Source organism: Zingiber officinale, chromosome 5A, assembly GCF_018446385.1.
Source record: "Zingiber officinale cultivar Zhangliang chromosome 5A, Zo_v1.1, whole genome shotgun sequence".
NCBI lineage: Eukaryota > Viridiplantae > Streptophyta > Magnoliopsida > Zingiberales > Zingiberaceae > Zingiber > Zingiber officinale.
Genome location: NC_055994.1, coordinates 58,378,987 through 58,386,353, shown reverse-complemented (window position 1 = coordinate 58,386,353; position 7,367 = coordinate 58,378,987). Strand labels below are relative to the sequence as shown.

The window sequence follows — 7,367 nt, the reverse complement described above, 5'->3', positions numbered from 1 at the left end:
TCTTCTTCATTTGATATATGGCTAACTTAAGCGTCGAAGGGGCTATTTTGGCAAGCCAGCCTAAACTCTAATCTATGTTACATCTCAGGATATTAGATCTCACAAGTTAGAAGACATATCTAATCTTTCTAGTGAGGAGGAGCCCAAGTGAGTGGAAAAAGAAGTCATCGACACTATTTTTTAGGCCTTGAGGTAAATTATACCTCAATTGGAATTTTCTTATACTAACATAAATACCTTTTGGAGATAGTCATTTTAGTTGGTCTGCTATATGATTATTCTGTTGATACCCCTTTAGAAGTGAATGTTAAATATCACTATGATAAGGGTGATTTTATTTCTGATCCCTCTTTATATAGACAACAAGTGGGGAGCTTGACCTATTTGACTATCACTCAGTCTAATATTTTCTTTGTTGTTCAACAAGTTAGTCAATTTTTACAGACAACTAAGCACCTCCACTTAGCTATTGTTCGATGCATTATTTGCTATTTGTAAGGCACTTCTACCGAGGGTCTTTTTTCTGTGGGTTCTCCTATTCATTTGATTGCATATAGTGATGTTGATTAGGTTGGTTGTTTTTATACTCAATGTTTAGTTACAAGTTAGTGCATGCTTCTTGGTACCTCTCTCATTGCTTTGAAAAGTAAGAAGCAAACTTGAATGTCTAAGTCTTCCACAGAGTTAAAGTATCATGCTATGTCCTCTACCTACCCTAAAATAATTTGGCTTCAGAGACTGTTGGGTGAGCTTGGGTTTTCCAGAATTGAGTCTACTCTGCTCCATTCAGATAATTCTAGTGTTATTCAAATTGTTGCTAATTCAGTATTTCACTAGTGCACTAAGCACATTGAAGTAGATTGTCACTCTATTCGTGAAGCATATGATGCCCACATCATCACTCTTCTGCATATCACCACTGAACTCTATGTTGGATCGATGTGTTCGCTAGAGGGGGGGGGGGGGATGAATAGCGATTTACAAATTTTCGTAGAGTAAGCAGCGGAAATTAAAACAACAAAAAACAAAGAGGACAAAGACACCAAGATTTTTACTTGGTTCGGAGCCCAGGTCGACTCCTACTTCAAGGCCCGTGGTCGTTGACTACTTTCGGTGGGCAATCACTATCAATCTGAAAAACTATTACAATTCTAAAGTACAAGTGTTGAATAGTGAAATAAAATACGGACAATACAAAAAGGGTGAAGAGAACAAGTTGTCAGTTGTCGGAGCAGCTGGGCGTAATTGATGCGTTTGGAGCAGCGTACAAGAGCACAGGTGTTCTGTTCGAATTGATTGAAGAGGCTGCACCCCGAGGCTCCCTTTTATAGGCTCTGCAATGCTGATCCAGATCCTCGAAGTTCAGGATCAAGTTTGACCCGAAGCGGATCGGTCGACCGATCAGATGACTTCCACGTCATCTGATCCGTTCGCTCCGCTTTGTCTCGGTCAGCTCTTTTCCAGGTTTGGTCGACCGATAAACAGGTTCGGTCGACCGATCAGTTTTCTTTGACCCGATCAACCTGGCCTGAATCCAGTGACGACCATCCTTGGTTCGGTTGACTGATCCAGACGTTCGGTCGACCGATCCCGGTCAGTTCTAACCCTGCACAAAAATGTTAATCTCCTACAAGACAGAGTTAGAACAGAAAACATAATAGATATAAAATAGTAATTAGATTTCGTCTCACCGAGACCGGAATCTAGTCAAGATCTCGACTTAGAGTTCTGAAATGACTCTAAGTCGGATCGGCGCCTAAGTTCCCTTCCCGAGAACGCGTCCTCACAATCACTCAACTCCAGTGACTTACCTTCACCTACCTGTCAAACGTCCGGTCAACCCTTCGACCCGTCTGGACTTTGTGACAGCTATCCGGTCAACCCGTCGACCTAGCTGGGTTTCGTGCCAAACGTCCGGTCAGCCTGTCGACCCGTTTGGACTTCGTGCCAACTATCCGATCAGCCCGTTGACCTAGCTGGGCTTCGTACCAGACATCCGATCAGCCCGTCGACCTGTCTGGACTTCTCCTGCACACTCGGTCAAAGTGTTAGATCAACAATAAAACTAACTTAACCTATTTTGTAATTCATCAAAACCTGGGTTAGACCGTTAGTGCAAACTGCATCAACAATCTCCCCCTTTTTGATGGAATGACAACCTGGTTAAGTTAATGTAAAATGCAAGTAAAACAAGTATTAACAAGTTTTTAAGTTAGTTTTTATTTTTAATTTTGGTTGGCTAACTTAACCATCTAATCCTCCCCCTTTGGCATTTGTCAAAATAAACATGGATCAAGTAATCACAGTTATAATAAGAATGCAAGAGACAGGAAAGACGTTGTAAAAATTGCAATAATGTCAAGTTGACTTGGGGGAGTTTAGATTTTAAAACATAGATAATTTTGCTTTTATTTCTTAACCTTTGTAAAATGACTAAGTTTTGAAAGATATCTGATTTAGTAACATAACTTAGTAGTTTTGAAATATAGTTAATTTTACAAGTATAAGTTTAAAGTTAATCAAGTTAAGTATAAGTTTAAAGTTCTATGAAGATAATGTTACAAAAGTTTCAAAATACTTTTGTAAGCTGAAAAGATTTAATTTTTAAGGAAAACCATTTTGTGAATTCAAAATAAAGTTTAAAAGTCCAACTAAGTAAAATCAGGTTTTGAAGAATTCAATTTTCAAAACAACATTGATAGAGAAAAAATTTTAGAGACCAGAAAATAGTTTAGCTAAATCCTCCCCCTGAACCTGACATTAAAACCACTATCTAACCAGTTAGCTACTTACTGACTATCATAAGATAGCAGCTTTCACTTGGCTAGTCAGGTCAAGTGTAATTGTCATCAGTTAGTGTTTGACTAAACTGAATAGCTTAACCTGATTAATGTCTGTTTTGTATTTAACGCCCAGACTCATGTCAATGTACTGAAATAAGCATCTTAAGTCCAGACAATTAGCCTATACATCTCACCCCTTTCTATGTTTGTCAATCACAAGCAAGGTAAACCTAGGGTGTTGGTGAGATGCTCAAATACTAGTCCTATGGGTGCATGCTTTCTAAGGAATTTGAGCTAGTCTAAGGTTAAAACTGTTTTTGAAATTCTAAAAATAGAAAAGTTTTGAAAAACAATTTTAACCTAGAATTTAAAACACTTATTTTGAAAATAATTTTAAATTTTGAAAATCCTAGTCTATTAAACACATCCCTAATTTTCTTCATAGATTGCTAAATTCACTTTCAGGGAGTGGTTTGGTGAATATGTCGGCTAAATTTAACTTGGACTCAATGTACTTGAGTTCGATGTCACCTTTAGTGACATGATCCCTGATAAAGTGATGCCTAATTTCAATGTGTTTGGTTCTGGAATGATGCACTGGATTTTTTGTTAAGTTAATTGAACTAATATTGTCAATTAATACTTTTACATTTGTAATGTTTAAGTTAAAATCTTTTAAAGTGCGCATTATCCATAATAGTTATGCAACACATTCTCCAATAGCTATGTATTCTGACTCAGTTGTAGATAGCGCAACACAGTGTTGCTTTCTACTAAACCAGCTAACAAGTGATGGACCTAGTAGTTGACATCCACCACTTGTGCTTTTGCGATCTAACTTGCACCCGACATAATCTGAGTTAGAATATCCTATCAATTCAAAGTTGTTGGTTCTAGGATACCAAATTTGTCACGCCCCCAGGTAGTTCCTGTCCGAAGAAATTTCGGCAGCATCTCCCCTGTACGACGGACAATATGAAGCTCAGTATACATATATCTCTATACCTCGGCCACACACGGCCGGAATAATACAATACAATTAAGAAACAACCCACGCAGTTTATATCAGCATTCCACACAGATATAATATATGATCAATCCACGCAGTTTAATAAGGAAAGACGATATAGAACCTCGAAGATATATGTAAACAGCCTACTCCACTACAACGAAGAAACAAATCCACGAAGTAATGGAAATACAACCGCAGCGGAAAATAAAAGTAGCAAACCCGAATGTTCAATGTAAAGTCCACAATACAAACCCACAATACAAGTATATAAGATGCAAAAGCAAAATATAATCCGACAAAGAAAATCCTCGCGATAATAGGGCTAGCGACTGGAATCTCTCCTGACGGCCTCAACCTGAAAAATAGTAACAACGGGGTGAGTTCAAAGAACTCAGCAGGTAATCCAATAGAGATGTACAGCAATATATAACTACCAGTAATATCCTAAGGTACAGTCTCCTAAACCATAGGACCTACAGTACAGTCTCCTAACAATATAACAGGTATGCATAGCTGAATAAACTGTAATGAGTAACCAGAAGCATGTAATACAGTTTACAGCAAGAATAATAAGAAATGCATAACTGAAATAAACTGTACTCACCTGCGAGGCTTGGGCGAATGACTGTGGACATACACAGATAAAGATAGTCAGAACAAATACGCATGTATCCTGTATGCATGTCAATCATATGCAGTCACCCAAATGCATCATCCAATATGCAACCATCACAATAAATGCAATCTGTGCATATGATGCAATATGGCATGGTCACCCCTGACGCCAGTCTGTATCTCACACACAATGGTGAGACCGCGTGGGTAGGGCTATGACACCGTGCACTCTGCCATCACTACCCCTGAAGAGTGACCGAGTGGACGGGATGCTGTCGGAGTACACCTATCCTCCTACCTCAAACATAGTGAGGGAGCGCAATGCTCTCAACTCCCGGTACGCGATGATGGGGAGGGATCCCGGCTGCAACCCCGCTGTGTCGTGCTACCCATGAGCACCCCGGCGGTGCACCACCGAGCAACCTGCCATACACACCCTGAGTGCTGTGCCACTACCCATGCAGTAGACACGTTGTGTGCAGGCCCTCATGTAGCCGGCCGACGAGCTCAACAATAATGGAGTCGTCCATCGCCCAGCATGCAATCATGCGGTATGGTGCATGCGGCTACAGAATGTCATACCTGAACGTATCCTCCTCCATATACGTAGGTGCCAAAAAGGTAAACGCAGATATTTAACAGAGATATAACAACATGAATCCAACAATATATAACAAGTATCTCCAGCATCTAATCAAGGGTAGATAAGCACTATAAGTAACCATAACCACAAACACATATACACATGGCAAGAGATAAAAGTAACCCAGACTAATGTAAAGCATCTAACAGTAGAAGCATGTGATAGGTATCAACTAAGCTAAGACCAGGGAAGAAATAAATCTACCATCTATCACTAGTAATTATATATAAACTATACATATCATAAGACAGTATCAAAAGATAAGTCAAAGGGTACCCGCCTCAAATAGAAGGTACAATCCCAAATCCGAAGTCAACGTCGAGACGCCTGTCTCGAATCAGAATCCTGTGTCAAACAACATATATATTTTATTTAGCTAAATCCAAATGAAATAGCTAAATAAAATTCCCAAAACTAAATTAGGGCAAAACCCTAATCACACAACCTTATCCTATCTAATTAAATCTAACGTTCAATTAGGATTAGTTATCAAATCCCTAATCTCCCATTATATTAGAAATCCAACGGTTGACTAGGGTTAATTACCTTAACCCTAATCATTCCATTAAACTAATTCTAAGCTAAATAATTCTACACATAAACAACTAAGTATAACCCTAATTCCAATCTACATCTGTTCATGAAATCAAATCATATCTAAAACAAAGAACAAAACCTATACACCTTACCTTGATCAAGCTGCTGTAGATTGCTGAAACCAAGCAATCTGCTAAATAAGGTTGCTGCCAAAACTAGAAATGCTGCTGGACACCAAAATTACCTTCACAAATCCTCACTGGATTCACCTCACTGGATAGGTTGCTGCCGGACGTGAGATGAGTAGCTATGGAAACAAGGTACACCATAAACAGAACAGCAAGGTGCTTGATTCCACTCCACAATTCGGATCAAGAAGGAATCAAGCAGTAAGACTACTGATCAAGCATCAACCCCTCTAGTCTTTGCCCTACAACCCAAACACAACTCACTAATCAGAACAAACTCCACCTCATCTCATTGGATCGGATCAAGTGAAGGGATCAAACAATGGAAATCACAGATCATACAACACCTTAATCTTACCTCAATCGATTGTCTCCAAAAGGTGTCGCTCGATTAGATTCTGCACACCAGGGACTTCTCTGACCTTCAATCAACAAGAACAAGGAAGAAATCCATGACCTAACCTGAGATCGCCAACCATCAGTAAGAAGGCGAGCAAGAACCGGAGAAGAAGACTCGAACTAGGGCACAAATCAAAGAAGTAGAAGGAATAAGGTTCGATGGCTTACCCTTGAATCCCTAATTGCTCTTCCACTTTGGCAACCGAGTGGATCTCGCTCGATTCAATGGCCTCAGTGATCGGCGCAAGAGGACGCGCATGTCTGCAGCCCGGAGATGAAAGGCGTCGGCCGGATCTGCGCTCAATCCAGCAGCTTCCTCCTCAAGTGACACCAACGATCGCCGGAGCTGGAGCCCTAATCCTGTCGGTGCCGGCGTCGACTGTCCGCAAGAGAGAACAGAGAGAAGGGAGGGGAGATCGGGAAAAAGGAGGAAGAGGGCTCGATTCGGAAAACGGCGTTTGGTTGAGGAAATAAAAAGGAATTTATAATTAAACCTTTTCCTCACCTAAATGGGTATCCCAAACAGGCTTTATCCGTACCTGTTAATTGATCCCCTCAAAACCCGTCTTAAGAGCTTCGAAAAATTCCTAGAAAATTTCTAAAAATTCCGGAAAAATTCTATAAGGCTATTTTCCAAATAACCCTATTAATTAAATTTTCCGAGATCTCACATCCCTAATTTTAAATTTTGAAAATCCTAGTCTATTAAACACATCCCTAATTTTCTTCATAGATTGCTAAATTCACTTTTAGGGAGTGGTTTGGTGAATATGTCGGCTAAATTTAACTTGGACTCAATGTACTTGAGTTCGATGTCACCTTTAGTGACATAATCCATGATAAAGTGATGTCTAATTTCATTGTGTTTGGTTCTGGAATGATGCACTGGATTTTTTGTTAAGTTAATTGAACTAATATTGTCAATTAATACTTTTACATTTGTAATGTTTAAGTTAAAATCTTTTAAAGTGCGCATTATCCATAATAGTTATGCAACACATTCTCCAATAGCTATGTATTCTGACTCAGTTGTAGATAGCGCAACACAGTGTTGCTTTCTACTAAACCAGCTAACAAGTGATGGACCTAGTAGTTGACATCCACCACTTGTGCTTTTGCGATCTAACTTGCACCCGACATAATCTGAGTTAGAATATCCTATCAATTCAAAGTTGTTGGTTCTAGGATAC

General features: G+C 39.5%; 1 long non-coding RNA gene across 2 annotated transcripts; it reads right to left on the bottom strand.

The window, feature by feature from the left end:
• Positions 1 to 4,088: 4,088 nt before the first annotated feature.
• LOC121982846 lies at positions 4,089 to 6,632 on the bottom strand. Of its 2 annotated transcripts, none has more exons than XR_006112292.1 (4): positions 6,346 to 6,632; positions 6,137 to 6,240; positions 5,743 to 6,020; positions 4,089 to 4,150 (listed from the first exon to the last, which is right to left on the bottom strand). It is a non-coding gene; the product is annotated as an uncharacterized LOC121982846 (long non-coding RNA). The 2 variants fall into 2 exon arrangements; XR_006112291.1 differs by lacking the exon at positions 4,089 to 4,150 and adding an exon at positions 5,338 to 5,398.
• Positions 6,633 to 7,367: the final 735 nt, after the last annotated feature.